Genomic DNA, 17,404 nt, shown 5'->3' with positions numbered 1-17,404 from the left:
CTGTATTTTGATGCTAATTCCACTGCCCCAAGGACAGCTGCCTAGTCACATACTCAGGACTCAGGAGACTTCACCAGAACCTTCTCCCCATTGTATTGTAAAATACAGGTGAGGTCAGGAACAGGATAGAAGGAGGCCTGTCATTGGATGAGAAGGAAGGATGGGGGGAGAGAAGTTTGAAGGAAGAGGAGGAGACAGGAAAGGAGGAGAGGAGAGGGAGAGAGAGAAGCCGTGGCAGGACAATTTGTGGGTGACGTTAAGATTCCACGATGTACCTTTACAGATGTTACAAATGTTCTTAAGGGATGGATGGTACTGGGCTTTGTATGATTAAGTGGGCAATTATATCTTATCAATTGGGTCAAAGATTATTGTGTAGTATGTTCTTTTATGTGACAATTTGAGTGTAGCAAAGTGTGCGGCGGCAGGAGACACTGGGCTGCCGTGGAGTTGGGATGTTTCTGCCAAGATATTTAGCAGATATTTTGGGGCACTGAGGTGCCAGACCTAAGTGGGGTAAAAGACAACAATCCTTTTTTTTAGTTTTTTATATTTTTACAACAATATGTCACTTTTCTAGAGTACCCAGATTTGATTCCTAGCACTAACATGGTAGCTTCTAACTATTGTTAAGTTCAGTCCCAGGGGATTCTATGCCCTCTTCTGGCCTCTAAGGACACTGTATGCATGTGGTACACATATACATGCACACAAAACACTCATACACATAAAAAATAAGAATAAAGAGGAGTGGAGTTAATGGAGAATCTCATCTTTTCTGCATTTGAGAGGAAATACTTCCAGGTTTAACCTGTTTAGTATAACTCTTAAGATATTTTCTCCTCAGGTTTGAAAGAAACCACTCATATAACAACCACTACACCTTGTTTTCCTTCTTATTTCTCTCCCCTACATGGAGAGAAGGACAATCATCAATGGCATATAGCCATTGTGAGGAAGCGATATCAACAGTGGCTTTACACTCAGGAAAGAATTCTTGGTCTCCTTCCCGTGATTTCAGGTATTCTATAAGGTCAGGGTAACTTCTGTGGTAACAATGGAAATGTCGTTCAAGTATAGTCTTGCTTATTATTTTATCACTTTTATGCACATAAGTGTTTTGCCTGCATGTCTGTGCACCATGTGTGTAGAGTGAGCATTGAGGCTGGAAGAGGGCATCACAGTCCCTGGACTGGAGTAAATAATGGCTGTGAGCTGTTCCATGGGCCCTGGAAACTGAAGCCAGGTCTTTTGGAAGAGCCAATGCTCTTAACTTCTGAACCATACATCTCTTCAGCTCTTTCTTAGGTCGTCTTCTGGGGACTTAAGTTCCAGGAGGCAGGGCAGAAGAGTATAATACCCATACAGTGCCATGCCCTCTGCAACTCTATGCTTTTTCTCCTTCACTGTCACATTTTGCTTCAACATTCTTTCATCTTGTTGGCAAGGCGGGTCATGAACTGTAAGCCCAGCCCTAAGAAGTGGCAAGTTGCTTTCAGTAGGAACACCAATACAATAGGCCTATGCTTTATTCTCATCTCCATAGTAGAGATGTGTGTGCAGGTTCATGAGACCACTCTCGGCCAGGGCACCTCTGAGGGTGTGAGTGCAGTTGACTGCCAGTCCTACGGGAATTTCTGACACTGGGATGGTCCTTCAGTGTCATCCACAGTCAGGAATGGTGTGAGTGTTCTGTCTGGAAGTCATCTGACAAAGGCTGCTGAAGGAGGTGCTTTCCCCTCAAGTCAGATAGGTCACATGAGTTCAGGGCCATCCTTCAGTTGAGGGGAGCTTGAGTGGCTACTCTTGACAGCCAGCATTGGGGAATGTTTGGGAAAGTGAGGGTTTTAGTTCAAATGCACAGGCAACAACAATAACAGTAACAAACTCAAACAAAGGACACCCTGGGAGGACCTCACTCTTATCCTCCTTCTGACAAGCCTTTGCTTTTGTTTTCTGAAATTATTGATGTCAAAAGTGTAGAATTCTTGGGAATAGTAGAACAAAAAATACCAGCACCATTAACAAAAAGCACTTTATTAAAAAACAGAACTCACTGCTCAAATAATACTATAGCAGCAAAAAACAGATAGGAAGTTGTATTAGACTCGAACCGTCTTCTGCTCAGAGTTTCCAGTTACTGTGGTATCTGTGTCGTGCCTCTGTGACACTTTTGCTGACCTCATGGCTTTTTCTAATGAGTTAAATTTCACAAAGAGAAATGTATAGAGTGTATACAATTTGATTAGTTTCTGTAGATGCATTTATCTGAGGGACTCCTATGCCCATCAAGGTAAGCATTTCTCTTATCCTTATTCGCTATGACCCTTTCTGGTAGACCTTTCTATCTTCGTAGAAGTCAAGTTTGATTTTGAGCACTATGGATTAGTTTTACCTGAATTTTAGTTTTATATGTAAGAGGATTGACTTTGATATACATGTATTACTTCTGTAATGCTATACATGTATTTTAAATTAATTATAAAACAATACACTTTTGAAAAAATTTATTTATTTTATGTATATGAGTATACAGTCACTGTCTTTGGACACACCATAAGAGGGCATTGGATCCCATTACAGATGGTTGAGAGCCACCATGTGGTTTTTGGGAATTAAACTCAGGACCTGGAAGAGAAGCCAATGCTCTTAATATCTGAGCCATCTCTCCAGTCCCCCACTTTTTTTTGAGACAGGGTCTCTCTACATAGCCTTGGCTGTCCTACAATTAATTCACTAGGTCGACCAGGCTGGCCTTGAACTCATAGAGATCTGTCTGCCTTTGGCTCCCAAGTGCAGCACCATGCTCAGCTAACAATACATTTTTATTATCAATATTAAATATGACATAGTAATAATATATGGTATTAAAACCTTTAATGCTCATAATTCTTACATAAATAATATTGCATAATTAAATGGAATTTTTCCATATGGGCCTACAATTGTGGTTCTATTCTGTGGGAATGCTACTCGGGCAGGCAAAATGAGAACACTAGATTACATTTCCCTATGCCTGATATTGACTGGGTGATGGGCTCACAGGAAGGATTGTCTGGGAAGGGAAGCTTATTGGCTAAAGATATCTCTTTAGCATGGAGAACTCTATTCTGGTCTATGTGACCATAGGTCACATTCATATGTAGGGGGTTGGTCACATGACAGGGGCTTGACTGGAAGCAGGTGAAGCTCCTACCATCCTCTCTGGGCTTACAACCCACTCAACTTTACCAAGTTTCCTGGCACAGTCCATTGCCCACTTACAATGCTCCCTCCAAGAGACAAAGAACATCTAAGAAAAACCAGCAATACCAGACATAAAAAGCCCTCTTTTGAGTACTGATCAGGGTTGTCCAAGAGACTTCCAAACATTACAGACTATTGTCATTGTCCTTGATTGCTCCCCAGAGGTATAAGGTAAGTTCCTACTGATGAAAAATACCATGTACTTCAAGATATAGGGCTTGATGACCCTGGGCACTGATTTGAAAGCCTTCTTCCTGAGGACCAACCTTCATGGCACCAGAAAGAACCACACAAGCTTCTAAATGAGGGAAGCAACCAACAATCCTACCCAGCTATGATATCAATAAACTACAGCAACGACCAGCATGGCGTGATAAACCTAAGGGTGCAATAGTGGTACACATACCTTGGCTGTAACCAGCAGTTCTCTAATTGGACTTAAATCCTGCTCAACAAGAGAGAAATCATGCCTGGTACTGGAAACCTAGTCACCCTCAGGGCTGGTGAAGTCATGGGTCTTGGAGGAAGAATCTATAACTCTCACTTTACTAAACAGCATCACCCCTAACTACATTCTAAGTGTTTGTTCTTGAACCCACAGGTAAGTGTAGTCTTCACTCCTCAGCAAGGAAACTTCTCTTTGTAGCAGACAGAAACAATTATAGAAAACTAGAGACAATAAAAATGCAGAGTTGTAGGACATATTTTTCAATCACACAGTACATGTTAGGTACTGTTGAACTGCCGGGTGCCATTCCAATGGATACGTCTACAATACAACTCATCCGCTTAAGGCTCAGAGATCATTTGGAAAGATGAGGCAGAAAGGTTAAAAGACACAGATGATCGATAAGTTTTCTGTGAGATTGTGTCTCTTACAGAGGTCAGAAGCTGCACCAGAAAGTCTTAACAGCATGACAGTGTAAGCATGAGGCAGTGAACAGACACAACAAGACCTGGAGTGCTGGAGTAGTTGAGAAAAACCCAGAAGGTCTCTACCCTACACAAAAACTACAGGCAGCTAAGGAAAGCTGAGATGGGGAGGAGTTGTCCTACTCAGGGAAGAGCCCACCAATTGGTTATTTAGTACCAAATGGTCACTCCTAAAACATACCTACAAGTGATATAACATAGACTGAGCAGATTACATTTAGAAACACACACACACACACACACACACACACACACACACACACACACACATGTATGTGCAGGTAATGATAATTAATGAAAAAAAGAGCCCATGAATTTGAAAGAGAACAAGGAGGGATATATGGGAGGGTTTAGGGAGTGGAAAGGAAAGGGGGAAATGATATATTATAGTCTCAAAAATATTACCATCCTTAGAGCCACTTCCTATAGGTAAACCCTGAATAGGTGTGACTTGTGTGTATGTGTGTTTTGATATGTGTGTGTGTATGTGTTTTTGTGTGTGCCCCAGAGTCCATGTGGAGATCAAAGGACAACTTCAGTGTTAGTCGTTACCTTCTACGTTACTTGTTCACGTAGGCCAGGGTAGCTGGTTTACAGGCTTCCAGGAATTCTCCTGGTTTTGCCTCTTGTAACATGATAGTTCTGAGTTTACAGACGTGTGCTTCTGTACATAGCTTTACATAGGTTCTGGGGATTCTATCTGAGGTTCCTAAGCATGCATGACAAATGCTGGACCCACTGACCCACTTTCCCAGCCCTCGGGTTCCCGAGCATGTATGGCAAATGCTGGAGCCACTGACCCACTTTCCCAGCCCTCGGGTTCCCAAGCATGCATGGCAAATGCTGGACCCACTGACCCACTTTCCCAGCTCTCCTGGCATATTGTTTAAAAGAGGCTCTCAAAGTATGGTATCCAGACTGGCAACTTCAGGAGAACCTAGTTGTATAAAATTTCTAGCGACAACATGGAGGCAGATGTAAATGATCCTTTCCATGCATCTTTACGAAGATACGGGTTGTTATGAACATTTCTTAAGGGTTCCATAGGTCAGTTTGTCCTATCTAGGCGGGCAGTTTATATCTTTATCAATTGGTTGTGAGTTTGTTATGTGGATGTATTGTGGATTGAGAATTTAATACATAAATCTGATAAATTACAGCTTATTGAGTCATGATTTCACCAGGTAGTTGGGAGTTTATACCATAACTACCAGGGGGCAGTTGCTGGGGACGTGAGCAGTGTCTGTGGCAGGGAGCTGCAATAGGCCAGCCCATGCTGGACTTCTAGAGCCCCAATTTTACCAGGTAGCTGGAACCAGAGAGCTCTCGGCTAGTAGAGGGCCGCCAGGAGAGATATTATGGTTAGTTCTGTATGGCCCCACAGGTGCCGGAACTACTCTAGAGATCAGCGTGGCAAGGTGCCATGCTGGAACGGCTCACAGACCACCTGGGTCAGAGAATAATTGGGGGCAGTGTGGAGTCACTGAGATAAAGATACCCCACAGTGCCATGCGGTCCTATGGGTGTCGGCACTAGCGCAGGATAAAAGGTTACCTGTTTTTTTAATATTTACCACAACAGAGAAATATCCTTTCTTTTCGGTCCTCTAAGGACACTCATCTCATCTTGAAACTCCCTAATCTTATGACCTACCTCTACAAATACCATCATACCCATATATGGTTTTGTAGGGGACACAGTTCAGCCCATGGCTAATTCTCTAAGATGACATCTGTGGTTTTGATATAGACTATTGGAATGAGGGTCTCAGATCCTTGCTTTGTGTTGGCCAGCAACCCCTTCAGCTTTTCACGAGTCTCTCCAGTGTAACATGTGACTTAACCTCTCAGAGCCCAGCCTTCACTCTTTCTAATCTGTGAAATGGGGATATTATAGTTATTTTAGAGCTGCTGTGGCAATTCACTGTGATTGTATTAAAAGGGATTTTGTGTTCAAGTTTGTACATTGTCAGGGCTTCCTAAATGTCAACATAGGTGATTCAGTGCACCTGTACTCTGAGTGCTGCCAATGCCATCCCTCGGGGTGTACCCCATCCCCACTGCATCACAGACACTTTCCCTCAGAAATGCCAATGCAAAGCCTGATATATGGGGGGTAATCATAGACACCACTGGTTTCCGCCTCCTCACGGAAGGGAAGTGGCTCTGTCCAGTGCACCAACCCGCGGCCACATGTAGCTCTTTACAGTGCAATCCTTTAAATAAAACCCAGGTAAATATTCAGTCCTGAGAGAGATCTGTTTTGCTGTGGGACCCTAGATCATACCACAGGCAATTCTCAGAGCTGTACCTCAGAAAACTAAATAGTCACACTTGACTGCTATGATCCCTTCATAAGTGAACCCCAGCCTCTTGGGTCAGGCCTTGGGGTTTCCTTTTGATCCTTTAGCCCTGGATCCCTTCTCTGGGACGCACAATTTTTAAGCCATTTTTGTGAGGTTGAGCTCAGTTTGTCCTGTCTCTTAAACAATTGCCTCTGGACTCTGGGATTCTTTGTTTTGGTTGACACCTCAAAACATCTGTGTCTACCTGTGAGCCTTAGACGCAGTTTTACAAGGTACTTTCTAGAAGCCCTGGAGGCTGAATCTTTCTCACTCATCACTTAGGGGTGTTGGGGTGGTGGTGGTGCTGGGGAACGTGGTCTTAACACTGCGGGTTAACGTAGACGACCTAATCCTCACTGAGTTGACATAAAACTGGACTTAACGTCTGTTCTGAATTATCTTTCTGCTTAAAGGGAGCCCAGGAGGGACCCTAACTTGCAAAAAAATATATTATTCAGTCTGATGCTGATTTCATTTCCTAAAGTGATTGAGTCCAAAAACCATTTTAATTGAATTCAGCCTCTTGACCTGACACTGACTTATTCTCCCTCCCCTTGCCTTCCAACATTACACAGGGGGAGGGGGGGAGGGAGAGGGAGAGAGAGAGGGAGGACGGAGGGAGGAGGAGGAGACGAATAGAACAATTCACATGGATTTATAGGCCTGGCTATTTCCACATTCCACAAAGCCCAGATGACTGGATAGGAAACAGCTGCAGCATTTACCGGAGCCTGGTAAGGCCTCATTACCACCCCACCTCCACACAGGGGGCGCTGGGCTCCAAATGGAGTGCAGTGGAGGGAGTAATTGACTCCCCTGCCCTGGCACCTGGTGCTCCTGCCAGATACCTAAGGTCAGTGCAGCAAACAAACTCTGGTGGTGATGGGGTGCAGAGGCTTAGTGACAGGGGGAAGAGAACCAAGCAGAAGTCCCAGGGGTGCTCATTTGTCTGTATTTGTGTAGGGTGGACACGTTTTTCAACCACACGGTACATGTCGGGTACTGTTCTAGGGGAGACAGTCACAGACATGGCCCTGCCTCCTTACATCCTTAGAGAGCTCTGCTAGGGCATTGTCTTAGTCAGTGTTCTATGGCTATGAAGAGACAACTCTTCTTCAAAGCTCACCCGTAGTGGCCCACTTCCTCCAACAAGGCCACACCTACTCCAGCAAGGCCACATCTAATAATGCCACTCCTATGAGCCTATGGGGTCATTTTCATTCAAACCACCACCGGCACTCCCCTCCCCTCCCCAGCCACATACAACTCTACATTTCAACTCCCTAAAATAAAACCTAAATGAAAGTTCCTTCTGCAGTCAGATCTGTTGTGTTTGGAGTGCTCAGTAGCCACCCCAAATAATATCCCAGTGGACAGACAGTATAGTAGGACATTTCTGCCATCACATAAGATTCTCTCAGACACTCTGGCCTGCTGGGGATCTGGGAGGTAGAGTAGGGAAACAGTCATTGTGTGAACTAATGCAATAGTAATAAACTTCAGATACTATCATGCAATGAAGAAGGCAAAACCTGAGGTCTGCTGAAGTTGCCATTTGGAAAGGAAGTGTGGGCATAGCTCTCCGAGAGGAGGATATCAACAAACTCCCAGGGGCAGCTCCTTGAGCAGCCGATACTTGAAGCATTCCAGAAAAAAGTGTATGTATGTATGTATGTATGTATGTATGTATGTATGCATGCATGCATGTATGTCTATATATGGCAGGGCTCAGGGAGCAGGGAGGGAAGAGGTGTGTGTGAGATGGTGTCAGATACTGGGTGGAGGCCCAGCCATAGGAGCCAAGGGGAAGAGTAAGCTTTCAATTCCAAGTGGAAGCCACAAGAAAATGCTATGATTTGCCGTACATACTGGCCTGGCTCCTGGATTCAAAGGTTAGTAGAGAGGCAAGAATGGAGGCAGAGAAGCTGGGAGGGAGCTACTGAAGGTGCTCTAGTGAGAGATGTTGAGGTCTTGGCATCACAAGACGAAGAAGAAGCAGCTAGCCCCAGAGGGAGGCCATGTTCCTGATGGTTATTCTGTGGGAGGCAATTTCTCATCTGGAAAAACGAGAGGAAGAGAGAGATAGAGAGAGACTGAGAGAGAGAGAGAGAGAGAGAGAGAGAGAGAGAGAGAGAGAGAGAGATCAACAACATCTGGAGGGTGACTCCACTGAGGAAACACCGGAAGCCAGCGAGGCAGGACTTTCCAGCACAACCGCATATGTCTTATCTGACTCTGTTTTGCTTTGAGACAGGGTCTTACTGTGCTGCCCTGGCTGGCCTGGGACTTCTTAGTGTAGATCAGGCCGGCTTGGAACTCACAAAGATACACCTACCTCTGCCTCAGTGCTAGGATTAAAGGAGGTCACAACCATTCCCTTCTTGGTCTTTATTTATTTTCGAAGTCAGGTTTATGTTGACTTTGAACTTCTGACCCTGCTGCTTCCACCTCCCTAGAACTGGGGTATAGATGTCCGTCACCACAGCCGATTTTATGTTTCTGGGGCTCCAACTTAGGACTACCACCCTGAACTTTTCCATTATGCTAAATTATTATTGCTTGTTTACTTGTGATCTTTGTGACAGTAGGGACAACGTCCTTCATGTTTAACTCAACATCTACTTCATACTAGCTACTTAAGAGATATTTATTGAATGAGTATATTAATTCATAAAAATTGTTATTCACCCCATTAGGGTTAGCTGCTTTTCCTCTTCAGTGACTTTGCTTCCCTTACTATTACAGTGTTTCCCACATTGTTGAAACAGTGACCTCTCAGGCTTCCTGTTCCAAGTGCCACACTGCATCCCATAGACCGAATGCCTTATCTAACAGCACATTTCCCTGCAGTTGTAGAGGGCGTAGTAAGTCTGAGGTCAGGCGGCATGGCCGTGCTCTGGTGAGGGCCTCTTCTTGGCTTCTAGATGGCTACTTTCTCACTCTTCTGTTTTTAAAGGGGAGAGATGGAGGGAGGCAGGGGAGGGAGGGAGGGAGAAACAACAGAGGGAGGGAGGGAGGGAGGGGGAGAGAGAGAGAGAGAGAGAGAGAGAGAGAGAGAGAGAGAGAGAGAGAGGGAGAGAATAGTTGAAAATAGTTTCTTTCTGGCTTTTCCGGCTCTCTCTTTCAGGAATACTAACCCCAGTATAATGATATACCCCATACCCTCATAACTTCATTTAACCATGATTTCTTCCCAAGGCCCATCTCTAAATCCTGTCATACGTGTGCTCAGGTCATGAATATATGAATAGGTGACATATTAACATCTAACCATTGCATATCCAGTACTTTAGAATTAAAAAGGAAAATCTCTGGCAGGGTGTGGTTTTTTTTTTTTTAATTTAAAATTTTTTTTCCTTTTTTTTTTTTTTATTAACTTGAGTATTTCTTATATACATTTCGAGTGTTATTCCCTTTCCCGGTTTCCGGGCAAACATCCCCCTCCCCCCTCCCCTTCTTTATGGGTGTTCCCCTCCCAACCCTCCCCCCATTACCGCCCTCCCCCCAACAATCATGTTCACTGGGGGTTCAGTCTTAGCAGGACCCAGGGCTTCCCCTTCCACTGGTGCTCTTACTAGGATATTCATTGCTACCTATGAGGTCAGAGTCCAGGGTCAGTCCATGTATAGTCTTTAGGTAGTGGCTTAGTCCCTGGAAGCTCTGGTTGCTTGGCATTGTTGTACCTATGGGGTCTCGAGCCCCTTAAGCTCTTCCAGTTCTTTCTCTGATTCCTTCAACGGGGGTCCTATTCTCAGTTCAGTGGTTTGGCAGGGTGTGTTTGTCATACACCTGTGAACCTGGTTTGAGGCCTGGGCTGCATCAAGATTTTGTTTTTGTTTTTTTTTTTGTTTTTTTTTTTTTTTTTTTTTTTTTTTTGCTGTTTATGTCTGTGCGCTTCCTGTTTGCAGTGCCTGCAGAGGTCAGGGGAGGTCATCGTTTCCCCTAACAGTTTGAGACTGTTGTGAGCCACCATGTGGGTGTCAGGAATCAAACCAGGGTTCTTTGCAAGAGCAGTCAGCACCCTTAGCCACTGAGCCATCTCTGCAGCCACAGAATGTTATCTTAATTAGGAACAAAAGCCAGGTCGCAGGACATGGTTTGAGGTGTATGAGAAAGGGCAGCCAACCATCCGAGGATTACACACGCTCTCCCATGTGACTGCAGGCTCCAGGAGTCTCCTCTGTACCGGGACCCGACAATGCTTCCTCCAAGCATGGTGATCGGGAAAGAGAGAAGAGGGGATAATCCCAGTCTCTTCTCAGTAATTCTCAGAAGCACACTGCACACCCTGGGGACCATGAGAAGAGTGGGTGGGGTGGCTGGTGTGCTTGCACAGATAAGATCTCAAACACGACGGATGCCACAATCCAAGAGCCTCATTCTCTTTAGAAGTGTGCAGACTCTGCTGGCCGTGAAGCCAGAAGCTCCAGTGTTTGCATGCCTGTTCCTCTGTTCATCAGGATCAGGAGTTGGAAGCCATCTGTGAATCACTGTCCCTGGGGCTGCTCAGTCCTTAGATGGTGAAGGGGGACATCTGGGCTGTATAATGGAACATGTTCTTCTTGGAAAGGCATAGGACGTCTGCAGCATCCCCTAGACACTACCACATGCTCAGTGTCGGGTCCTGATGGCTAAGAGGTGAATTTCCTGGTCTTTCTTTTCTCCTTTCCCTCCCATTCCTCTTCCCAACTTGCTCTCTCCCCCAACTCTTTCTCTGCGTCTCTGTTTCTTTTTTCCTCCCTCCCTCTCTTCTCTTTCTTTTCTCCTTTCCTTTTTTTTTCTTACTTTTATTTGTTTGAGACTGGATTTTACTGTGGAACTCACTAAGTGACCAGACTGGCCTTGGACTCACACAGGTCTACCTGCCATTGCCTTCCAAGAGCTGAGACTAAAGGCATCTCTGTTTCTGTCTCTGTCTCTCTGTCTCTGTCTCTCCCCTTTCCCTCACCCTGGCCTCAGATTCACTATGCATGCAGCTGAGGGTGCTCCTCATTTCCCATCTCTTACATCTGTGCCCTGAGTGATAGGATTGGTGTGTGGGCCACCACTTCTGCCTTATGCAGTGCTGGGGATGGAACGTGGGCTTTGGACAGAGAAGACAAACGCTCTACCAACACAGCCACATCCTTACCCTCACCTGCTATTTCTTCAGGCTTCAGGTGTCTTTCAGCAGGTGCCTGGTGTGCCTGTGCCTGTGCGTGTGCCTGTGCGTGTGTGTGTATGTGTGTGTGTGTGTGTGTGTGTAGACAGAAGGACACTGACGCCAGGTCAGATGTGCTGAATTCCTGCCTAGCTCTCCCCTTTCCCCGTTCCTCATCTGTAAAGTGGGAGCAGTCTAACTTACAGGCCTGGCTCAGGTTGTGGCTTTGGATGAGAAGGTTCCAGAGGATGTTATGCCACTCGTGGCACTTATGCTACAGGTCTATCCTGTACGTTCTATTCTAGGTGGTCCTTATTCCTGCTAAGTGCTTCTTAGCAGACAAGATGTTGTTTTATTATACATCCCTTTCCTTCCGGAATAGCACCTTGATCCTCTTATGGGAACTCACCCTACCTCTGGGGCCAAGTTGATTATTTGGGACATAGCCTTTGGGCAGGCTTACTGTGTTCCTACCCCTCATCCATGATAACCATGGTTCTGGGCTAACCTGTGCTAGTTGACCATTCCCAGGGTATTTATAGGAATTTCTGGGAAAAAGTCTTTAATGCAGGGATTGACAGTCTAGGAGAACTTAGAGCTGCTGGGGGCCACGTTTTCCATTTTATGGGGAGAGCCTGCTACCCTACAGGAAGGTAAGATGAAGAGTTAGAGAAAGACACAGTGTCCTGTTATCTGGATCTAGCCATACCTGATAGATGTTGATCATGAGCGGAGTGTGTAACACTGACATGTAGCTCCCTTTCTGTTGCCTGTCAATCACAGCCTTCACTGACTTTCCATCTAGACTGTTGGTGTTCTTCTCATAGACCTGAAGAATTGATTAGTTAATTACAGAGGTGAAATGCATAATCTAGAAAATTAACCACAAAGGCTGGAGGGTGGCTCCGAGGTTAAAATCACTGGCTGCTCTCGGAAGATCTGAGTCCAATTCCCAGCACCCACATGGTGGCTCATCACTCTCTGTGACTTCAGTTCCAAGAGATCTGACATACTATTGTGATCTCCATGGGCAATAGGTACCCACGCAGTACATAGTCAAGCATGTAGGCAAAACATCCACATACATGAAATAAAATTAAAATGAAAAATAAGCACATTGAAGCATAAAATCAAAGGATATTTAGCACATTTCTAGAGGGGTAACTAGCGCCTATATTTACTTCCCAAGTGAGTCAGCACCAAAGAGACTCCAAACCTCTAATATTTCATATAAAAAATCTTTATATTGTGACTTTTTGTGTCTTTCTTCTTTCACTTAGCACTGTGCTTTCAAGATTCATTCTATTAGAGCTGGAGAGATGGCTCAGTGGTTAAGAGCACTGACTGCTCTTCCAGAGGTCCTGAGTTCAATTCCCAGCAACCACATGGTGGCTCACAACCATCTGTAATGGGATCTGGTGCCCTCTTCTGATGTGTCTGAAGACAGCAACAGTGTACTCATATATATAAAATAAATACATTAAAAGATTCATTCTACTAAGTCACATATCAATACTTAACTTTATACATGTGTTATATAATATATAATGCTGAATATATGAAAACAAGAAGATGCTATTCAAATGTGCTGATATTTTAATCCACTCATCTGTTTGTAATATGATAGTTTGAATGTAATCAGCCCCCATAGATCCATAGGGAGTGGCATTATTAGGAGGTGTAGACTTGTTGGAGAAGGTATGGCCTTGTTGTGTCACTGGGGGCAGGTTTTGTGGTCTTATATATGTTCAAGCCACGCCCCTTGGGACAGTCTTTCCTTGTTGCCTGCAGATGAAGATGTAGAACTCTCAGCTCCTCCAGCACCATGTCTGCCTGCAGGCTGCCATGCTTCCTGCCATGATGATAATGGACTGAACCTCTGAAACTCTAAGCCAGCCCCAATTAAATGTTGTCCTTTATACGAGTTGCCACGGTCACGGTGTCTCTTTCACAGCAATGTAACTTTAATGTGGACATTAAAGTTGTTTTCAGCATTTAATCATGGTAATAGTGCTGCTAAGAACATTTGCTGTATGTACTTGTTAGCATTGTATATTGGGGAATTTGTATATTTTTTAAAAAGATTTGTTTGTTTTCGTTTTATGTGTATGGGTGTTTTACCTGCATGTTTTTAGACTATGTACATGCAGTACCCAGGGAGGCCAGAAGAGGGAGTTAAATCCCCTAAAACTGGAGTTACAGACAGGTGTGAGCCCCTGTGGTGGTGAAGAGTACCAAATTTGGATCCTCTGGAAGAGCAGCCAAGGGCCTTTAACCAATGAGCTATCTCTCCAGCCCTAACATTCCTATGATTTTGCAAACTGGAGGGATCAGCCTTTGACTTGTCATCGGAATGGTAAATGCAGAGTTCTCTTGACTTTGCTTGTACAATTTCCATTTTTTTCTTTATTTCTGAGAATTTCAAGCATTTGTATGATGACCTATGAGCATGTCTACCCCCTCACTTCTTTCCACAACGCATCTACCTCCCAACCTCATACCTTTCTTTTCTTCTTCTTCCTTCTCCTTCTTAATATAGCCCACTTGGTCCAGGTAGTGTTGCTCATAAGGCAAGGTCGTGGGGATTGAACCCAGGGCCTGCAGGTGCTAGCTAGGCAGAGCACTTTAGTACTGAGCCACACCCACAGTTCCATTGTTACCAACTGGCTGAGTTAGTTACATTACATCCACTTTTCAGAACTGAGTTTGAAGGCCAGACTTCTTTGAACTGACTGTGGATGCATTAGCTGGTGGCAGCATGGAAAAATGTCACAAAATTAGTCATCTTGAGCTGGAGGCAGGGAGTGTTTCTAGTTGACCAGAAAAATAAAATTGGCTTAAACCAAAAACTATTCTGGCCACTCTTCCTTCAAAGGCAGTCCTTCCCCCCACCCCCACCCCCATTTTTTTCCTTCTTTTTTTTTCTACCAGGAAAAGAAACCGGTTAGGTGAGTTTTGTATTATTCCACTGCGATTGTAATTTAAGCCACATCAATGGTCATTTGTGATGTTTTCCTTACGTTTTTAACCTCCAATTTGTTTAATGGAAAACTTTCACTTGAAGCTATTAAGATGAAGCTAACCGTGGATGAGAAGCTATGGAAAGACTTGAGAGCCATAATCATGATCACAATTTCTTTTTCTGTTAGTTCCTTGGTTCTTGATATTGGTCAGAGCTGCGCTTCAGTGAGTTCCAAAGTGGACGTGGTTACTAGATGGTGCTCCGTTCCTGGGCAAATTGCTTTTCTGCTCTGTACCTGTTTCCCAATATGAAAATAAGGATTTTTTTTTTATACCACCAGACCTAATGAGTTCTAGCAAAGACTTGTATCTATCAGATCTATATGGATCTACTGGGCTCTCATCTAAAAAAGTAAAATTTGAGGGCCGGGAGAGATGGCTCAGTGGTTAAGAGCCCTGGGTGCTCTTCCAGAGGACCTGGGGTTGTTTCATACCCACGTGGCAGCTCACTACTCTTTGTAACTTCAGTTTCAGGAAATCTGACACCCTCACATAGACCTGTATGTAGGCAAAACGCACATAAAGTAAAAATAAATAAGTCATTTTTTGAAAAGTAACTTTGGTACATTGATTAAAACTGTTGGCTGCTCTTATAGGGAACCCAGGTTAGGTTCCTGGTACCTACATGGTAGCTCATAACTCCGGTTCCAGGGAATTGACACCTCTTTTGGCCTCCTTGGGTAACAGGCATGTACCAGGCACACACACACACACACACACACACACACACACACACACACACACACACGCAAGCAGGCAAACATGGATACAAAACAAAACAAAATAGAATAGAATAGGTAGGGCTGGAGAGATGGCTCAGTGGTTAAGAGCACCGACTGCTCTTCCAGAGGTCCTGAGTTCAATTCCCAGCAACCACGTGGTGGCTCATGACCATCTGTAATGGGATCCGATGCCCTCTTCTGGTGTGTCTGAAGACAGCTACAGTGTACTCATATATACATTAAATAAATAAATCTTTTAAAAAAATAGAATAGAATAAAATCTCAGTACCATTGAGGCATATCTAAAGTACTTCAGGAGTCCAATCGGAGGGAAATAGAATATTTCCAGGACGGTTCTAATCCTTGGTTGGGGGTGGGGACACCCATCAAATCACATGGTTTTGCTCTTTTTCAGTTACAAATTTATGGTGAGGGGGACTGGTTTCTGTTATTGGCTTATGAGGAGTAAACATTGGCAATAGCAATTGGTTTCATTCAACAAAGAACAAGGCCATTTGGAGGGTTGTTGCAGAAGGGTAACAGTCTGAGTGACCCAGACCCAAGGGACAAGATGAGGCCACAGTGCAGGGCCTGCCTAGGCCACACTGACCTCTTCCCAGGAACAGAAGATTTGAGGCAATATAGGTTCATCGATAGCGGACAACTTTGTGGCTATATGAGTCTTCCCTTCCCTTCCCTCCCCTCCCTTCCCTTCCTTCCCTTCCCTTCCCTCCCCTTCCTTCTTTCCCTTCCTTCCCTTCCCTTCCCTTCCCTTCCCTTCCCTTCCCTTCCTTCCTTCCCTTCCCTTCCCTCTTTTCTTCTTTCTCTTTCACTTGATCATGTCCCAAGTGTCTGTGAAGCCCCCAGCTCTGATGCTTGGCCCCTTGGTGGGGTCCCCGTGGAACTGTCATTTGGTAGACGAGAACACTGAAGTTCTGAGAAGGCATGGTGGCCACTTATGGAGGCCACACAGCTGGGATGTGGCTAGGCCAGACTGTAAATCACCATCCTTCCAGAGACAGAAACCCAGCCCTTGTTGTTCAACAGGCACTTTCTGACACATCTCGCTTTATTATCTCATGGCTTCTTGGGACATTCCCATGGCCCAGTGCTCTGTGTGCATCTCCGACAGGCGTGTGTGGTTTAAAAATTCTCCTCATGGTCGAAATTGCCATTTACTGGGTTCCTGCTCCCGGCAGCCACAGAGAGCAGTCAGAGTCACCTGCTCTAGTCTTACAGGCTCCAGGCTCATAGAAGAGGCAGGAAGGAATCTGGTTAGCTGCGTGTGCACATTCCAGGGCATTCTGCCCTGACTCCATTTTTCTTTGAGGATCTAGGCTTAAGACAGAGGGGTTAATCTCTGAGCATATCTTCCTCTAATGACACTTGTGGCTTCTGCATAGCAGAGGGCCTACATGTCCCAGGGAAGGGTGAGGCAGGAGGATGTGGGCTGTGGCATCTGCTTATGAACTCCGTGACCTCTTGTCTCTGTGTCCAGAGCTATAATAAGCGTATGATTCACCAGGTGGACTTCTGTCAAGCAGATTCTGTTCATTCCCCTCTGAGCCCTTCGTGCTGGCCCACTGCTCGCATATGCTCTATGGAGGTCTGAGGAAAGGGGATGCCTGAGCGGGGCCATGCTGAGACATCCCTTCCCCCTAAGCCACACAATGACTATAGTATAGAACAGAGTTTATTCAGGGTATGGGGAGGGGAGTTAAGAGGGTGGTAGGGCAGAGAGAAAGAGAAAGAGAGAGAGAGAGAGAGAGAGAGAGAGAGAGAGAGAGAGAGAGAAGAGAAGAGTAGAGTAGAGGCGCTAGCCATGAGCACATGGAGAGAAGGGGGAAGGGGAATGGAGAGAAAAGGACAAAGGGGGAAGAGGGTAAGAGAGCAAGAGAGTGAGGAGGGGGCAGGCAGCCCCTTTTATAGTGTCAGGCACACTTGACTGTTGCCAGGTAACTGTGGGGGTGGAGCATATCTAGCTGTTGCCAGGTAACT

At 45.0% G+C, this 17,404-nt stretch overlaps 1 non-coding gene across 1 annotated transcript; it reads right to left on the bottom strand.

The window, feature by feature from the left end:
- Window positions 1–873: 873 nt before the first annotated feature.
- Window positions 874–1,084, bottom strand: LOC120102769 (small nucleolar RNA U3). Its single transcript, XR_005504347.1, has one exon. It is a non-coding gene; the product is annotated as a small nucleolar RNA U3 (small nucleolar RNA).
- Between the last annotated feature and the right edge of the window lie 16,320 nt (window positions 1,085–17,404).

The sequence above is a fragment of the Rattus norvegicus genome, chromosome 4, assembly GCF_036323735.1.
Source record: "Rattus norvegicus strain BN/NHsdMcwi chromosome 4, GRCr8, whole genome shotgun sequence".
NCBI lineage: Eukaryota > Metazoa > Chordata > Mammalia > Rodentia > Muridae > Rattus > Rattus norvegicus.
Note: the sequence above shows the minus strand (reverse complement) of the source record. Positions and strands in the feature narration are given on the sequence as shown.